Source organism: Sinocyclocheilus anshuiensis, unplaced genomic scaffold (genome assembly GCF_001515605.1).
Source record: "Sinocyclocheilus anshuiensis isolate Anshui unplaced genomic scaffold, SAMN03320099.WGS_v1.1 scaffold758, whole genome shotgun sequence".
Classification (NCBI taxonomy): Eukaryota; Metazoa; Chordata; class Actinopteri; order Cypriniformes; family Cyprinidae; genus Sinocyclocheilus; species Sinocyclocheilus anshuiensis.
This window is the reverse complement of record NW_015548126.1, coordinates 1,809,385-1,829,936: the sequence shown is the minus strand read 5'-3', so window position 1 is coordinate 1,829,936 and position 20,552 is coordinate 1,809,385. Positions and strand designations below refer to the sequence as shown.

The following is a 20,552-nucleotide window of genomic DNA, read 5'->3' as shown; positions in this document are numbered from 1 at the left end:
ATTAGATTGTCTTTATCCAAAGGAATTGTGTTTCAATAACTTTTCTGATGGTGTAGTTCACAGTCCTGCTCGTAAAAACATCTTAAACCTATCAGCCTAAGGTCAACTGGTTTCCTTGCCTGGACAAGCTAATTAGACTGGTTTTGAACACTTTTTAGATGGTCATTCTGGCCAAGACTAGTTAGACCATCTTAAACCAGAAATGCACCTTAGATGGGTTTTTTAGGCATTCTGTTTTCTTTTCAACAAGGAAATAGATGAAAATACATTTCAGCATTGCTTCTGATGGAAAAGCAGAAGATAAAAACAAACAAAGAATTACTTTTTATATTCTCAGTGGTAATCAACAGTATGCCAAATTTGTACAGCGTTTACCCTGTAATATTGCTTTAAATGAGATAAGCATGCATTGGAGCATCGCTTTGAATTGGAAAAGCACACATATATTCACAAGGAGCTGGAAACATGAGTAAAATGAAAGAGTAACTAGGAAGCCCACAGAGGAAGAGTCTGAAAAAAAAAACAAAGAATCTCACAGATGGAGAAAGACTGAATCCCAAAGAGAAACTCTGGGAAGAATAGAGAGTCTCACAGAGGCAGAGAGAAGGGATAACGGAATCCCAGAGAAGCAAAGAGGGAATAACAAGGAATCTTGCACAAGTAGAGGAGGGAATAACAGGGGATCTGAGGGGTTGAACATCTGGCTCGGGCTGAGAGCATTCAAGTCTGGATTTGTTGAAGGCACGACGGTGGTGACATCAGTGCTATGAGGAATCCGGCTCTTTGCGCTCCAGTGGCTGATTTACAATGTACCCGTCCATTCATCAGACGACCTAAATGTCCCAGACCAGGCTGTGGTTAGCAACCCTGCTAACCCCCTCATTAACCCCCAACCACGCTCCACAAAAACACACATTAAACCACAGGAAGAGTCTGATTGGTGGAAAAAGAAAGAACATTCCTTTCTGACACCTTATAGCTGAAGAACATCATCTAGAGAGATGAACTGTGAAAGATAAAGATTATTCCTGGCAGGATGTTTCAATCAAGGGACCGATAGCGTGAAATCATGCTATATTGAGATGTGATTGGTTGGGGTTTTGTAAGATTTATTAGTTTAGCATGCAAATTGCATCTGACAGGCCAGATCATTCCAGAAGTGAATACTGGGCTGTGGAAAGAAATGGGTACATTTCAAATAACATGGGCATTAAGTTTTTGTTTTTATAAAAATAAGATGTTAGGCTTAAATTCCCTAGTGAAAAATAAATATACTAAAATGCATTTGAAATATATTTATTTCATGCTAAGTCTACGACAAATGCATTTATATATTTATGTACTTAATAAAAATACCCTGCAATTGTACTTTTAGTATACTAAACTGGTATACTTGGATTGAAACAACTAATTTTGTGCTTAGTGCACTTTAAATGTGTTGAAGTAGTGCTGAAGCCCAACTAAAGATATACTGACGTATTTAATTGTGCTAAATTGGAACTATTGCAAGTATACTTCAGGTAGACTTTAAATATCTTGCATTTAAAGACAGATACTATTCAAAAATCATACAATCCTCAATAATAGTGACATTAAAACACATTTTAGGCTTGCTATTAAGAAATGTGCATTGTGCACAAGTAGTACTCCAAATAAAGTTTCATTATAATTCTTATATCATAAGTCTTGAGCAACATGTTAGTAAATACAGCGGGTAAAATAAGTATTGAACACGTCACCATTTTTCTAAGTAAATATATTTCTAAAGATGCTGTTGACTTGAAATTCTCATCAGATGTCAGTAAACAACCGAAGTAATTCATCCAGACAAAGAAAACAAAACAAATAAGTTCAGAAATTAAGTTATGAGTAATAAATTGGAATTACACAGGGAAAAAGCACCTTTAGAAATATATTTACTGGGAAACATGGTGACGTGTTCAATACTTATTTTACCCGCTGTATGTTAATAGATTTGAACTGTACTTCGTATGAAATAAATGTATTTTAAATATATTACTTTTTTACAACAGGTTCATTTGAATGAATAAGGTGAAGTGTATATTTTAGATGCTAATCACCATTTCAATCATCTTTTCAGCACTTAAATAGTCAAATGTGACAAAAAAAATTGTTTTAAAGTGTACAAAATGAACAGATGTATATAATTAAGTGTGCAGTCTTGAAAAGTGACTGATATTTTGTTTTAAAATCGATATTTACACTTTTAACCAAAAACACCCAACTACTCAAATATTTAAATAATAGACATTCAATTCTTGATTGAGAATTAACTGAAAAAAAAAGAAGTCAACTCAAAACAACTTTTATAAATATAATAGCATAAAAGATATATTTTTCTAGTCTAACAGTAATCTATTTATTATCATCAAAAAGTAAATAAGAATAACAATAACAATAAATAAAAACAAAAGGTTGACATGTACTGTCTTATATAAATAACTATATTGTAATAAATATTTTTTTATTTTTTGCATTTGAGTTATAATACCTATTATGTACTATATTTAATATAAATATAATTTATGTATTTTATATAAATATTGCATATTTAGCACTATTAGTCATAGAAAGTCACAGAAATATCAATATTGATCTTCCAGTAGTCAACTCAGAAACAGAAAAAAAAACATATTTCACTGACTGATATGCTTATCTTCACAAAGAGTTTCTTTTCATGCACCTTCCGGTATGGAACTTTTGCCAGTGGTCATCAACAGATGGAAATACAGAATATTCCCGTGCACTCCCAAGCATGCATAGAAAATCAGAGCTGTATCTGTGGTGTTAAATGTGAGAAGGGGGCCAGCTGGCAGCCCTGACTGTGGCCTTCACTCATTTAACACGTCGCCTTGTGCTTCACTCTCATTCTATCTATCTCACTCACACACACACATACTCAAAAAAACATGGTCAAATTTCAGCAAAAGAAAGGAAAACATGCACCTGCCCTTAACAAAACCTCAGGGCTTTAACCTTTAAAAACTGATAAGAAGAGTGACCAAACACCGCACAAGGTCAGTGACTCTTGACTTCCCATGTGCTTGCGACACATGCAAACATGCTCATAACCAGAAACAGTATAGAACACAGGTTATGCAATACATGACACTATACCTATATGTCAGATATTACAATGCACAAAAAAACCTGTATAATGTTAGTTCACATGAAATAATTTGGACATGCTGTATTTCACTTAAAATTACTATAAACAGAATTTTGCTGATTATTTTATGTATAATGCATTTTTAATGGAACTCACACAGAGATTACATGCAATACTTATAGTTTTAAAAATACATTTGTCAAATCATAACACCGTTTAAAATGATCTAGTCAGAAGACAAAAGTAAAAAAGTGATGGTGACAATTCTGGTGATCGGTAACTAATTTAACAGTGTAAACTATCTTTAGTATCCTTTTAAATTTTATAATCTGTCACTCAGCATGATACAATATTTGGATGTTGCATAATTGGAAGTTACAACATTTGTTTTGTAATTTGCCCAAAAAGAGAAAACTTTGTCTCTCATGAGAAACAGTGTTGCAAGTGTAACCCTGATTAGATCTAGTCCTCTCACCTCCTTTCCTTTAGCCCGTTTTTCTCTAAAGCCACAGTAAAAGGAGGCCTCCTCATTCCCAGCTGTATAAAAGACTTGATCCAAACAGCCAAAGAGGATTCTGCACTGTGAATGTCACTCAAGCGTTCTACAAGTTTCTCGTTGAGCAGTGTTGCAATACATGAAAAGGGGCAAGCAGAGTTTTCTTTTCACTTTACACACTCTGAGTGACTGTTAACGCTGCCATTCCCATTCATTTTACAGAGATCGTTATTAATTCATTACACAGTGTACGTTTCACCACAATTGTAATGGTCCTGTAAAAACGTACACAGAGTTACTGACACGTGTAAAGTTGAAATAGTCCTGTGACTCCTGGCATATGTTCCTGATGTTTGATATGCATCATTCAGAGTCACATTTCTGAGCATTTTAATGCACACATCAAAAGTGTGCATTATATATTAATTTTAAAGTTAGACACTTTCAAGATTGCATAAAAAAAATGTATATTGTATATTAGGTCCTGGTCACCATTTCTCTTTTAGTATTTTTATTCACTTTTTTACCTTCACTGGTTTATTTTAAAGGACCCAGCAATACACCAAAAGCGTAAAAATGTGAGATATAACATTGCAATTGCGAGAAATAAAGTTTCAATTATGACAAATAAAGATGCAGTTAAAAGAACAAGTCACAATTGTGAAATTTAACATTCAAAATGTATTACATAAATTCACACGGGGGGCGGGTTAAAAAAGTGGCACTTATGAGAAATAAGGATGCAATATAAAGGAAGTCACAGCTGTGAAATTTAGCAGTCAAATGACAAGATATACATTTATAAGAAAAGATATAAAGTGGCAATTATGAGAAATAAAGATGCAATTAAAAGAAGAAGTCACGAAATATAACTGTCAAATGACAAGATATAAATTCACACTGCAAGATCTAAAGCGGCAATTATGGGAAATGAAGAAGCAATTACTTGTTTTTATTAAAAGGCTTCTGTTATGTGGTCTCTTCATTAAAAAGGTGAAGTTGCATGCATAAATAATTATAAAACAACTAACAAAATGCTATTTAAAATAGTTTTAGATGCAGTAAATGCAGAATGTCACGCCACAGAACATATGAACTACCCATCTAAAGATGTTTAAAGCATATGTAACATTTTCCAGCGAGTCCTGCCATTTCACTTTCACATTTAGAAGCACATTAAACTTTAAATGTATTCATTTGGCAGACACTTTCATCCAAGGTGACTTCAAGCTATCAGTATTCTCTGTCATTAACTTTATCCGTCATCCACCTGCACTGAAGAGTCTCCAGCAGGTCAGCACTGAAGCTGAAGTCTCTGCCCTACAGACAGACTTCTGCATATTAAAACAATGAAGGCCTTCTCACCTTAGAGTAGTTCAGAACATGCTAGGAAGTCCAACGGCCGTCACGGTCATGATGAGGAGAGTGCAAAGTGTCTAAGGTCCCATTAAAACCAAGAAACGTGCGTGTGGACGCGCTCAGCCTTCGTGAGCGTCTCCTTTGCCTCTTCTCCTTGGAAATTCAAGGCAACTCCTCCGCAGAGGGAGAGGTGCTGTCATCACAAATTCCCCAAAATCCCCACAGGCAACGGGAAGCCTGAGCATGCAGTGACTAAGTCATTCAGAGTAAGAGTGGAAGGGGAGGAAGAATGTATAGTTGTTGTTAGAATGATGGTTTGGAGGAGGAGTTATGGCTAAGGGGAAAGGGTGAGAGAGAGAGGAAGAGAGAGAGAGATACTGTTGTGTAAACAAGGCCTGCAAACATATTTGGATGGAAATGGCCTGGACTGGCTTTAATTGTGAAGGAGAACAGATCCATGTCTCATTGTATGGCTCTGACCCCCAGTTCAATGGGCTGGATGCATTCCATTAAATCCACAGAAGGCCATACAGATACTTTCAAAACAAAAGGAATGGACAGAACAGGAAAGAAAAGAAGATATTTAAATTTACCATGGCTTTTTCCTTTGGGAGAGCTATCCCAGGAAGTTCTGCGGTTGTGTCCAAATCCTAGGACACAAGTCAATGACTTATCAGACAGTGTTTTTGTATGAAGGTACTTAAGATTGGTTTCCATGGAACCATAGCATCACATCTACTGTAATGATCTGGAACAAAATTCAAGAGCACTTTGAGATAACCAAGCAAATATTTAATGGCTACAATGCTTATTTCTTGGTAAAAAGGGAATCCTACAATGGGGGGTGGGGGCCTTCTAAAATTTACTTTTTAAAAAATCTTTAAAAAGAGAATATTTAAAAACAAAACACACACACAAAAGATAAAAAGTACGTTTTTTTTAACTTACTTTAACCCTTGTGCAACCTTTTGGAAATTTTTGTCCTTTTCAGTTATTGCCAACTGCATAAATTTTGCCACAGGTGTGTATTTTTATTGGAAATGTACTATTTCACTTCCATTTCCTTTAATAAATCTGTTTTGCACTAGGTACAAAAAATTGTTCCTCTCCTGCAAATCACAAATCCAACCACCGTGTGCACCAGCAGAGTTTTGCTGGCATCTAATGGGGAAAATTTGGTACTGCGAGTCTGCGCCCCAAACAAAATCTTACTGAAAGCTCATTTTTTTGAGATATCAACCTCAAATTTGGAATACAACTTGTTTAGATTTATGGCTTTGATTTTCTAGCAGGTATAGAGTTCAACATGTTTCATACAATATATATTTTATATAAAACATCGTTCATAAATCATTTTCATAAACCTAAACATCTAGAACTTTTTTTTTGGTTTCACTTTTTAAATTTTTTTTACTTCAACAATAATCTGCCATGGGTCTTCTTTAAAGTGAGACCAAACTTAACTCTGTGCTCCCAAGCTTCAAATTTTTATGACAGTATCACCTTCCCCCTGATGTTTACATTTATCTGATAAAGTACCTCATATAAAAACTCCAATGCTGATGTTCTCTTGTCCTAAATTATCTGTGCATTTCCTTCTGTGGTTGAGAAACATCAATCAGCTTGTTTGTTCACCACTGTCCTTGCTCACCCTAAAGGAAGCAACGGTCACAAATCAACACAGACTCCTGCTGACCCCATCTAGAGATAGAGAGAGGAAAGAGGAGGGAGAAAGAGAATGATCCCCTTCATTCACAAAACACTCTTCCATTCTGCCTGCAGCCACTATCAACAATGCTTTCACATTACTCAAAGAAGGTGCTCATTTTACATTGGTCCATAAATAAAAGCCTCATTAGCAATTTAATGTTTCTGTGTGTTTACATAGACCACATTAAAAAGATCATATATTAAGTAACACTTTCTGTAGGAAAAACCATCTTTTACCATGCTTTACAGATACTAAGGTATTAGATGGTTGCATACCAGCCCTACAAATAAAAAGAGATCACTTTTTATGCTATTCTGATATGGTTTTAGATCTGGATAGAAACGGCACAATTTAACATAGCATACATGTTCGTACACCGTAAAAAAGTTTATGTAGAAAAAAAACATTTACGCAGAAATTGCTAGTAGATTTTGTAATAAGTTACTAAAATATGGCATATTATGCATGAAATTAAACATGTAATTTTGAAGTACCAAAACTGAAAGTATTTTCTTGTAAAGACACTCCAATAACCTTTGTTTTATATAAAACCTCAACAAAATTATTTTTAGAGCACGTGACCAGCCAAAGTTTAATATTTGCAGTTAAGGGTTGGTTCAAGCTAAGACAGGGTTGGCCAGGTTTTCCTGACAAAACCCGAGCAATTACTACTCAAAACTAGCCCAAAGCAATCGCATTTTGAGGGGCATCCCCGGTAAAAATCGCATTCCGGTGGGGTAAAATCCACAATATCACTCTTTAGCCAAAGCATAATTTGATTCTAAAAGCAAAATGTCCACTATTTAGAGCATATTTCCATCAAATGGAAGTGTTTTCTTTTTAAAATCCCCATTTGATATTATTAGGCATGGTAATAACCCTCATAATTCATTACCTACTAAATAAATGAAATAAAGAAACGCTGAACGGTGGCCAAAGCCGGCTCAGCATTGCCATGGATGCTGCCAAAATTTACTCGGAGACTCCATAATCTTCAAAGGCGCTCGAGCAAGAAAAAAGCAAGACCTTCTCAAAAAGAGAGAGCTTATGTCACCACCAATCTGTACTACATGGTGATCACCACAAGGGCAGCAGATGAAAAGCAGCAGCAGGCTGAGCGATTGGCAGGACTGTGTGAATGGATGTCTTTATTTGCAGCGGTGGAGCCCTGGTGGTGAGGTGACCCTTCTTTGCGCTGTGGGGATCCAGCTTAAACACAGCTGGATCTTCATGTAGCTCAGCCAAAGAGGCTCTCTTCTGATCTCTTTCCTCCAGCGCTGAAAAGCAGCCCTGTTTCTTGGATTCTCTATGTTAGATTTGTGGCTGAGAAGACAAGGCGCACTCTCTCTGTAAAACTGCTATAACGCACATCCACTGAATGCCACATAGAGTTGTGCTTCTGTAGTGCTCCTCTCACTAGTGCTCCTCTCACATTAAAAATGACCTGTTCAGCATTCTGAATGCCAATGTCCAGTTATGTCAGTTATTTCTGACGCAGAGTTGAAATCAGATCAGAGAACTCATATTGAGAGATAAAGTCATATTTATGCTTTCAAAAATGAATGTCAAACCATAAGACCAAATGACCAAAATAAATGTGGATTTGTTAAGAGTCATTTTGACCAATTCATTAAAGGAACTGTTTACTACATATGAAAATTGGCTAAAAAATGTACTCACCCTTGGGCCATGCAAGATGTAGATGAATTAGTTCTTCAGAAATGTGCAGAAATTTAGTACTACTTCACTTGCTCACCAATGGATCCTCTGCAGTGAATGGGTGCCGTCAGAATGAGAGTCCAAACAACTGATAAAAATACCACACTAATCCACGAGTAATCCACACGATTCCAGTCCATCAATTAATGTCTTATGAAGTGAAAAGCTGCATGTTTGTAATAAACAACTTCATCATTAAGACGTTTTTAACTTCAAACCATTTTTTTTTTCAGCTGAAAGGAGTCCTCTATACATAATATTGCTTTCTAAAAGTAGTCTAATCTGTATCAGGAGAGAAATATGCACAGATCAAGCACTGTTTACAAGTGAAAAAGTTAAAAATATTTCTAAACAAATATGTAGTAGATTTTGATGTGAGAGGACAACGGGGGATGGACTTATTCCACTGGATGAAGCATTATTATGATTTATGAACTCTCTATTCTTTTTACTTCACAAGTTGTGTGAATTACTTGTGGATTATTGTGATGTTTTTATCCGCTGTTTGGACTCTGACGGCACCCATTCACTACAGAGGATACATTGATGAGCAAGGGATGTAATGCTTTGATGAAGTAATAAACTCATCTTCATCTTGGATGGCCTCAGGGTGAGTAAATATTCACCCTGATTTTCAGCAAATATTCATTTTTGGGTGAACTATTCCTTTACAAAGAACTGGCTCTTAAGAAAAATGTACTGTCAGAAAATGCATTAGCTGGGTTTCAATTCATGCATTTCTACATGAATTTTGGGATATCACATTAAAATTTCTGATGCAAGCTGCACATAAAATCTCCAAAATGTTCATTAAAAACGTGTGCATGCTTGAGGAAGAGCCATTTTTAATTCAGTAAGATGAGATGTGCATAAACTAAGATGTATACACTTTTACCGAATTGCATCATTTCTTTAGTGAATTGGATGCTAGAACACTTGCCATAACAAGCAACATAATTCATTCTTACTGAATTCCCGAGTGTTCTTTCTGCAGAAAAATGCAGACGTTGAAGATTCAAGTAAAAAAAAAACTACAACATTTGGTTCTAGTTTTTTTTTTTTTTAAATTAAGCCCTAGAAGAGCATTATTCTTATCTATGGCTGTCAGCCATATAGACACATTCACCATGATCCATATGCCAACCCCCACAATCTGCCATAAAATATGACAACACCTCAAGCAGGATGCATCTAGTTAAATCTAAAAATATTTACATACCTCCATACAGCCCGGATCAGGCCTGTTCCTTTTCGCAAAGTACATCTCAGTTGTCTTATTATAGTGATAGCATGAGTATAAACAAGATAGAGGGTTCATTTGAAACACAAATGCCCATAAAAAAAGTTACATTGCATTTTAATACGCATTAAAAATCCAAAGAAGTCAGAGTGCTAATAATAATAATAATAAAGTTTAATCACAACATGCCAGAGCAGGAGACTTTAACTCAAAAAGCCAAAGCATTTGCTAAGCAGCATTCCACAGGTTGATGTGGAAATGGTGCTATTGTGTTATTTACTCTTTTCTAAGAGAAGATTATGAAGCTAACAGTGTTAACAGAGAGACAGAGGCAGGTATGTCTGAATATAGTGGGCGACACTGGAGTGTTGGTGCGTTTATAGTATTAAGTCATGAGGGACAATCTGGCACTATACTCCAACAGTGGGCTTTTACAATACTCCAACATCAATCATTGAGAAAACAGATGAGAGATTGGAAAATAATAGTGAATGTTTTGCGCAACATTTTCATGCTCAAATGGCATTTAACCTCCAGCACTTGCAACCAGCCTCATCCCACACTAAACCTTGAAATCCAGACACTTATGTAACATAAAACGGCCTCTAAAAAAACACACAAAATTAATAAAAAACACCCCAGCAATGCAACGTGTTAAAACATTCCAGCAATGCCTTTATCTTTTTTACTCAATATTCCCATTCCGTTTCAATTCTCTGAAAGATTCCCAACATTCCAGAAAGCCTAGGCAGGTGTCCTGCATCATCTCATCACCTCGCACTCCAGTTCTGTCTGTGCCCTAAGACACTCGACCCATCCTTATAAATCTAACTTAATGCCCTCGGTGGCAACTAACTCATCGGCCTTGGGTTTCGCATTAGCTAAGGCTGTCAGACTCAAGAAGAGGCAATGGATCAAAGTTCTCACTTTGTTCTCTAAGCAGTTGCTTCTAAAACATGTGGTTAAGGGTTGTCGTATATGACTTAGGTACCAGAAAAGGTGCTGAGATGCCATCTATTTGCTGTTGCATACATAAGAGCGTGCAGGAAGGATTTTAAAACGGTTTATGATTCCAAAACTGAAGATCAAGACATCGCAACAAGAGGAATCACTGCGTCCTTTCAGACCTCTTTAAAAATCCGCTACTTGCAAATCATATAGTAGTGGTTTTCTTTTCCTTGTTTTTTCCTTTTACCCAAAGCGACTTACAAATGAAGACAATAGAAGCAATCAAAACCAACAAAAGAGCAATAATATGTAAGTGCTATGACAAGTCTCGGTTAGTCTAACGCAAGGTTTTTCTAATAATAAATAAAAAGAAAACAAGTAGACAGAACAGAAAAAGAATAGAGAATGTTAATATTAGTGGGTCATTTTTTTAAATAAATAAAAAGAAAAGTCGAATGAATAGAAAGAATAGAGAACACTAGCATTAGAGGGTCATTTTTTAGAATAAATAATAAGAAAACAAGTATATGGAATAGAGAACGCTAGTAAAACATTAAACAAAAATACCCACAAATTAAGAAGGATAAAAAAAAATTAAATTAAATTAATATTATTTCTCAGGTGAAATCTTGTTTTAAAGATGTTTAGACGTTTTTATTGAATAACAAGCCATATAATTATTAATGGGATCTATTATCATGATTCTTTTGCCAAAAAAGGTAATTTGTCTTTAATGTAAAAAGTCTTTCAGAATTCAGTATTTTTATTATTATTAATATTATTTATTTATTCATGTATTATTTTATTCTTATTTATTTATTTATTATGTATTATTTTATTCTTATGTACTATATTATTCTTATGTATTATTATTTTACTTACCAATTTTCAACCAGGTTTCTCTTTTTACCATGTTGGTAGTATAAGTAAATGAACAATGTTTAATTTTTTTTCTGCGTTACTTGCACCAAGACATTCCCATTTATTTGTCAGCAAATGTTCACCAGATTACGTAAAACACATAAAAGCTCCAAGACTTTTGTGAAAACTAAATCCGCATTTTTATATGCCTGTTCATGGATAGTCAGATCGAGCCCAGTGCATTATTACGTTTTTCTACCTTTTTTCACCACAGGATTTTTCCTCTAGTCATGTAGCTACGATTTCAATAAATAAATAAAAATCACATTTCTACTGCATAGACAGCCAACTTTTATTAAAATAATGGTAAATTACCCCTTTAAACTAAAGAAAAGATGGAGAGAAAAAAAGTGGAGGAAATGAAAGAAAAGAAACCAGATTTGTGAGAAGCCAGTTTTGAAGAAAGCACATCAGTGAAGTAAGATCTGATACATATGGCATCACAGACGTCCCATGGAGATTGTGCTGACTGATCAACCTCATGTTTTTAACTGGCATCTCTCAGTTTTGAGTCCATCTGCTCAGTGCACACAAAGTGTTCCCTGACGAGCAATGCTGGAGAATTATTAGTATCACAAGCATTTGTTAATGCCGACTTGCAAAACGATTAGTTCACTTCAAGAAGCTAGCAATAACACTAATGCTAACAAGCGTTCAGTAAGCGTACCAGTTTGCTGATCTTACAAAGCCCCATTGTGTGTCTATCAGTAGATTTTCCTGTTAGCAGTATTTCTGCATGACACATTTCTGCAGAAACATTTTTGAAATATCGCAGGTCTTAAATACTGGTTGGGGTTTACATTTACATTCCATTCAATCTCCAGCGTCCCATATTTTAAGAATTTCGCCCATATTTTAGGCCATGTGGCAATAGATGACAACATTCCACAGATTTATGAATAACCAGAGTGTCTTTGCTCCGGCTGTGTGGTGGACTCGCTCCTATGTTCGTGACAGCATGATTGGTTGGTGACTTCCCAAGGGGATTATAAGAAACCTCAGTGTTGATATTTTCCCTCATTTGTGCATTTGGGGTTTATAGATTTCCAGATTCATTGCAAAACCAATAGCAGGGAACCGCGGGGGCCTCTAGACGCCCCTCTGACACCAGCTGAAAACACCCAGGTTTAAACAGAGCAACAGGAAAATGCTTCAGAACAAAAGGACTAAAAGAGCAAACGCTGCAGAAATAGATCAGACCACTAGTGCTTTTGTGACTTTGAGTCAGCGACATTTCCTACGATCGTCAAGAAGAAATATGTAAATAAAGTCAGTAAAAACAACAATTCCAAATGGGTGATTTTGCAGCGATGCCTTAGAAGAACCATTTTTGGTTCCCCAAAGAAACTTTCAGTCAACAGTTCTTAAAAGAACCATATTCTGTATTTTGTGTAAAGAATGTTTTGATAAACTAAAGAACCTTTTTTCACTGGAACGATTCTATGGATATAAAAGGTTCTTAATATAACAATCAATGCCAATACATTTATTTTTAAGAGTGCATTATGAAAATTTGTCGCATGAACAAAATTTGCAACCATTATCAGAAATTTGCTTTCCACAAGCTTGTTTTGTTCTCAAAGAGTCCTAAAGCGTTGTGTAAATTTGACTGAATGCTGATTATCCTGTCAACACAATAACATTCATCTATCATGTTCATAAATGCTCTGCAGAAATGGATGTAAAGGTTAAGTTCAGACTGAAAATTACTTGATATGTGAGCAAGGTGTTTTTATAGTGAGCACTGTGACCTTTATACCTACAATGTTTACCAAGGATTTGTTGATTAATGGTTCAAAAAGCACGGTGACTGTTAATAAAAATAGACAAAGAACAAATGCGAGACAAAGACAGATAGATAAATACACATAAAAATGAACAAATAACATAAAAATGAACAGATAAATGAATAAAGGAATGGATACAATAATAAATGAACAGATAAATGAATCAATAAATATATAAAATGTGCTTATTTTAAATTTTTTTATAAAAAAGTATAAACTTGATGACATTTGTCAACTAATATATATCAAGAAAAATATTTATATACTTATATACTTAATACTTAACAAGTATTGTAATAGCAAAAAAAAGTGTTGCTTGCTTGTTCATTGTCTAAGTTAAATAGTATCTCCTTTAATTGGGAAACCACGTAACCACGTAATTAATCAAGAATTTGCGTTGGACTGAAAAACCCCAAACAAACACGTCCACCACGCGACACTGCTTTGAACATGTTTGTTTGTTGTACACAGCAGCCATCTTTTATGAGCGGATGACTGTGTGTGATGACGGGCGTTCAAGTACTGACTCTGATTATCAACACAAGAGTCATGACAGCAGAAACCGTTATTTCAGCAGTGTAAATCAGAGTCTCCCTGTGATTATCAGCTAGATATGGCATGCGGAGCGGTTACGTGTGTTTATGTGACCTCTGAGGTGTCCGCCAGCGAAAAACACAGCACGTCAGGAATATTCAGTGGAATGAAGAGCAAATTAATTCACCTTACAAACACACTCCAGCCTCACCTGCCTTAACTTGCTCAGTCGATGGGCAAAATCAGGGAGCAAATTCCTTCTACTGAAAGGCAGCGGCAGACGTGGGGAACATGGGCTGCTATGGCCAACACCATCAGGTAATTTTCTAAAAAGTAGAGTTTTATGTTACATTTCATTATTTACTTTTTATATGCAACAAAATATTCTTAAATTACAATCCTCAATGACTGCGTCATCATAATAAATCTATCTCCAACAGCGAATTTCATTTCCCTAACATAAGCTACATGAACACAGAGTGAGCATTAACTATAATGGGTTATTCACAAGCACTCACTCTTAATGTCTAGATTTACTCTGGTGATGTTTAAACTCCTCCGTTTCATAGTCTAGAAAGCATTTTGGTTTTATGTAAACAGCTAAAGATGTATAGCAGGGTCACCAATTTTGACAAGGCAGCATTAGAGGTCAAATCTGTTTCCCCCCTCTATTTCACACAGAACAGCTTTAATGTTTTCCAAATTCACTCTGGTGATACCTAAACTGCTCTGTTTCAATGCATTTAGGTTTTATATAAAGAGCTCCAGAAATACAGGGAAGGCTTTGTTGAGCACTTCAGGCCTAATACATTTATTTTTCACAGTTCCAAGCAAAATCATCCACACAAAATTAAGATAATCAGTTCAGGACTGGTTTCAACCAAGCTGCCTGGGTTTGGCTAGTTAGCATGGCCCTGTTAGCTCTTGGTATGGTACACTCTAAAAAATTTTAAATATAACCCAGCTATTGGGTTGTTTTGAACCCAACCGCTGGGTCAAAACAACCCAATAGCTGGGTTTGTCCCTTTTTAACCCAGCGCTGGGTTATATTTAACCCAGCATTTTTTAGAGTGTAGTAACTACATAACCTGGTTTCTCCATTGAAGGCCTTTCGAAATTAGCTGCGTACTCTGACGATATACATTTTTTGCATACAACATATCTTGCAAATATTGCGTTAGTGTTTTAGCAATACCTGTTTTTGGAGGGCTATGAAAGGCATTACATTGACTTTTTCTCTATTTTGGCTCAAAATGTTCTGTTCAACCAAGCAACTGCCATTGACATAAATAGAAAGCTTCATCTAGGCATTACAGTCCTCACTGGTTTCAACTGAAATTTGTCTTCAGAAATGCCTGGAAACAAGGTTAATTTTTATATTAGCAATGAACCAATACGTTCCATCCATACTCATAAACACAGATATCAGCCTGGACAGGAAATTCAAGACATTCATGTTAGCCACTGAGTCATGTTGGCAACACATGCACATCTAGAGTCGGATCTCCCTTTCTTAATGACTCAATAACAGTAGCGCAGGAGGTCATAGGAGGTGTCTGATTAGACAAGCAGATGATAACTTCAGCTTCAGCTTCTGCGGAGTTCACAAAGTCCAGGCTTGTTTCAACAGGGACCCAGGCACACGCAGCTCACAGCTGTGCACACTTGTAGCACGCTTTTCAGCCCACAATGAATCTTCATTAAAGCATGAAGTGGTTGGGCGCTGATCAGCTGAGTCACATTGAAGTATCCAGTGATGCCCAGGTAAAGACATATGAATGAAGAGTCTGCATGAGTCAATTGAATTTGCTCTGTAGATTTCATTTCCAAGGCTAATTACTTACATATTCATCTGTTTCTGTGCCAGGCTTCAGTGTGTGTGGCAACTGTGAATCTACAATCAAAAAATCCATCAATCAATTAAATCTATAGGAAACATTCGGGTGTATCAGAAAACACAAGTGAGTAGCACTCTGTTGTGTTTAAAGCAGATAAAAACCCTGATAAGGGTAAAGGCATATAAACATGAAACCAAAGGTCACTGTTTCCACCTCATGTAGACATTGAGACAAGTAATGTTTTCTGTCACACCTTAAGATAGCACAAGGTGACTTTCAAGGCTTTGTGGGTTAAACACTTCTGATGTTAATTGCCTGTTTTGAAAAAGAGGGCATATAAATAAAGGTATACACAACAGCTATTAAATCATCTAAAAATATATTCAAACGAGCACCAATTTGCATCTAGTTTGTCATGATCTAAAGTCTTATGTTGTTTCAAATCTGTATGATTTTCTTTACCCTGCAGGACACAAAAGGAAACATTTTACATTTATTTTTGGCCATGATATCTGTTTCATGAACAAATGACTGTTATGAATCAGTTATTTTGAATAAAGTCAAAAAGATTCAGAAAAAAGTCAATTAATTGTTCAAAGAAGATTTCGCAACTAACTCCCTCACTAAACTCGAAAAATGTTTTGGTTGTGTTCATACTAATATGCTGATTTATTATCAGTGTTGGAAACAGTTGTGCTGCTTAATATTTTTTTGGAACCTTTGATACTTTTTTCTTTGATGAATAAAAATTAAAAAGAACAGCATTTATTCAAAATAGAAATCTTTTCTTACAATGTAAATCTTTACTTTAATCACTTTTTATCAATTTAACACATACTTGATGAATAAAAGTATTAATTTAAAAAAAAAAAAATGTACTGACCCCTAACTTCTGAGCGGTAGTGTATAATGTTACAAAAGATTTCTATTTTTATAAAAAGAACAGAATCCTGAAAAAGTATTACATATTCCAAAAAATATTAAGCAGCACAATTGTTTCCAACATTGATAATAAATCAGCATATTAGATTGGTTTCTGAAGGATCATGAGACACTGAAGACTGGAGTAATGGCTGATGAAAATTCAGTTTTGCATCACAGAAATAAATTATATTTTAAAGTATATTAAAAAAAATTTAATTGTAATAATATTTCTAATCAAATAAATGCAGCCTCGATGAGCACAATAAACTTCTTTATATATAGCACAATATTTATTTTTGTTTTTGCAAAACATATTTGAATTTTAAGGACTACAGAGAAGAGCATGTTCATTCTAGGGAAAAAAAACATGAGGATGAGTAATTAATGACAGACCTTTTATTTTTAGGTAAACTCTTCTTTAATGCACATCTCTTCCCACTTCCTTTATCATGTCACTGCGAGTGTTTCCAAATAGAAACATCTTATTAAAAAACAATTTTTAAACCAGGCCAACAAAACAGCAGTGCATGAATGTTCAGCCAGATTTATTGGTTCTGCCTGACCGTCTGAGGGGCCATAGAAAGGCCTGGTGGGGGAGGCATTGAGATGCAGCGTGTGTGAGACTGAGGCGAATCTGCCAGGCAATGAGTGCCAGGAGCGCAGTTGTACCAGCACCTGTCTGTTCTATTGTTCCATCCACCAAACCAGCCACACTCATCCGCACCAACTGAACAAGACAGCTGCCTCTCTCTCATGTGTATCAAAGCAAAGGCGTGACTCACCACTCCTAATGAGCGAACAGTTCGAAACCGAACCCACATAAAAGATGCTAGCTGAGAATAAAAAGAAATAAAGAGGTCTCTTGTTGATGTGATTTGCAATAAGGTGGCAAATCGATTGTATCACGCAGAGTTTCATTATGAGGCTAGTTCTCTGCGATTAAATAAGTGGAGCATGGGAAGGTGAATGTGGTCATTGAATTTGCGGTTTCATTTGCTGTTTTAATGAAAGGAGCAACTACTCCACCTGAGACCACATCTCAGTGTGCTTCACACTTCAGAGGGTTCACTTACAGCACAAATAGTTTTTATCTTGTAGAGCACACAACGATCAATTTTTTTTGCACTTCCTCTCGCACTTATTATCAGACAGCCTGTCTCTCTGAGGGTACACTCTAAAAAATGCTGGGTTGTTTCAACCCTATTTTGGGTCAAATATAGACTAACTGTTGGGTTAAAAAGTTAATTTAAAAATGTAACCAAAATTTAACCCAACAGTTGGGTTAGTCCATATTTGACCCAAAATTGGGTTGAAACAACCCAGCATTTTTAGAGTGTACGTTTAAACAACAGCAAAAAAAAATAAAAAATTGACAATTGCACAAAAAACTGACAGGTTTTTTATTTTGAGCTTTTAAAAATTTTAGAGTACAGACGACAACGCTGTCAAAACGTTCCCTGTTCACACGGATCCACGGGAATGGCTAAAACTCTGTATGATGCATGCTGACCAGTAGTTGGCGATGTCAGTTCGTAAAGAAACACCACATGTCTGCGCACATAATATGTATTCGCATTACGTCACCATTTTCACAATACTGCATTTTTGTAGTTTACATGGAAACAATAACGGTACTGTTTTCAAAAATCTGCGTTTTAAAACCCATTTTTAAAAGTGTGTAAACACCCCCTGAATTCACAGAAATTTTTTTTAGCCTATTAAAATACCATTATATGCCCTGAAAATTACATTTATTGGTTGGTTTTTGTCTTATATTTAAATCATATCATATAGTTTAGCAATATCAAAAAGGCAAGATTTATTGAATAAATTTGCGTTTTTTAAAGGGGTCACGGAGTGTCTTTGGAGTGTTACAAGTTGCTCGTGCATATATAAGATCCGTAAAGTCGCAAAGATTAAAGTCTCAAACCCAAAGAGATATTCTTTCTAAAACTTAAGACTCAACCGCGCTTTCCTAAAACACCTCATTAAAACGCCCCCACGAATCTACGTCACTGTGTTGGAAGATTTGCATAACACTGCCCAAATGTATAAGCAAAGAAAGAAGCCGTAACTTTTATTCTCACTGTAGTATTGTTGCCATCGCCGCCGCCATGGAAGCTGATATTCCAAATATGGTAAGGGGCGTAATATTTCTGTCAAACGCTTGAGGTATACAGCCAATCACAATGCACTGGATAGCTGGCCAATCAGAGCACACATCACTTTTTTTCAGAACGATGAGCTTTGTAAAAATCAACACGTTTCAGAAAGGCGGGGCAGAGAGGAGCAACAATAATCTACGGTATGTGGAAAATGTGTTTTTTTTTTTTACCTTAAACTGTGTAAACACATTACACCAAATACACAAAATAATGTTCTTTTTAGCAATGTCATATGACCCCTTTAACAAATTGAGTGATCCATTCAGTGATTTTTTTTTTTTAATTGCTTGACAGCCCTAACATACATATACATGATTTTAGATTTATGGTGTAAAATGTGCTAATGTGTGACAACATACAGAACCTTATTATACAGTGTTACAAAAAAGCTACATAAAAGAAGCACACAAAAGCATAAAGCACATTGATTGGCTCTAACACTAAGGAACAAAAATTGTCACTGAGACACTGAACTTGACTTTGACATGATTAAACCAGAGAAAGTGTTACATTCCAAATAAAACACTCGCCATACTCAGATTTGCCACACCTACAACATTTGTTCAGTATCACTTTCTCCAGTCTAACAAAGAAAAACCTACTGTGCCAAATTATACAGCTGTTTAAACATCAACACTGCCTTCCTCCATCCATTATCACTTGCTCTATAATAATAATCATATATGTTACTTACCACCCTTTACTGAAGTGACAGTTTTTGACATCAGTGTCTTCTCTTGGAAGAAATCTCTCCTTGTTTAGACACAATGATGTGTTTAGACTGTAGTCATTTTGTCAAAAACAGAACGACCACCCCCTTCAATCAAACCGATCCCTGATTAGTGTGAGCACACAGAGGAGGGGAAAGCCATATGGAAGATAATAAGTCAATGGATATGAAAAAGGGAATTCACTCGGGACTGCTGTCACATGGTCCAAGCACTCCGGGCAAGTGCAGAGGGGATAGATTAATCCTATTGTTCCTGTAGATGCACAACAGAAATGATGGTCAAATTTGAGCATTTTCACAATTTTGCAACATACAGTGTTTTGGGAGTCAGACTGTAATGTTGAAAAATTTCAGATTCACGCAGAATACTAACAGAAGCAGGTCATGATCTCATTACCCCATCACAAATTGAACAATATCAGCATGTGCACTGAAAGCAGATGGGTGCTGAAAAGCCCTCTGGTGCATAGTAATGGATATATTATGCAAAGATGAAAACCTCAAACCTACATTATACAGAGAAACTTATCTTTAATTTTGCAATACCATTTGGTGTATCTATTGGTAAAAGAAAGTGACATATTTCAACTTATATGTGCAACAATAAAATTTGATAACATAAATATACTTAAATATTGTATTTTTTAAATATATTATATTAATGTAATGTTTTAATATTTAAAAATGAAAAGATAAAATTGTGACTATATATTTCAATGTTTTATCTTTCAGTGTGACTATTTCTTATTTTAAACTTCATCTGACAGTTATCTTTTTCTTAAGCTAAATAAAACTGATTGAAAGTTTTTGTATTGTTATTTTAGTATCATTGAGGGGTTTTTTAATGTTCGTATTTGAGTGAATTTTTATTTTTGTATTTTCCATCAGCAATTTTATTTTAGCTAAAGTTTTTGTCTTTTTAAATATATCTATACATTTCTATTAATATTTTTTATTTTTAGTTATTTTAGTAAATCAGGTTAAATTAAATGAAAATGAGAAATTTTGTGTCGGCAACTAACTGAAATATATATATTTTTTCCAAATACT

General features: G+C 35.4%; 1 protein-coding gene across 1 annotated transcript in view; it reads right to left on the bottom strand.

Annotated features, from left to right (window-relative positions):
* LOC107704778 (stAR-related lipid transfer protein 13-like) overlaps positions 1 to 5,250 on the bottom strand; it is a 97,498-nt gene extending 92,248 nt beyond the window's left edge. The window contains exon 1 of the mRNA XM_016507800.1: positions 4,992 to 5,250. The gene's annotated coding sequence lies outside the window, so the exon portion shown is untranslated. The remainder of the gene's footprint in view (positions 1 to 4,991) is intronic.
* Between the last annotated feature and the right edge of the window lie 15,302 nt (positions 5,251 to 20,552).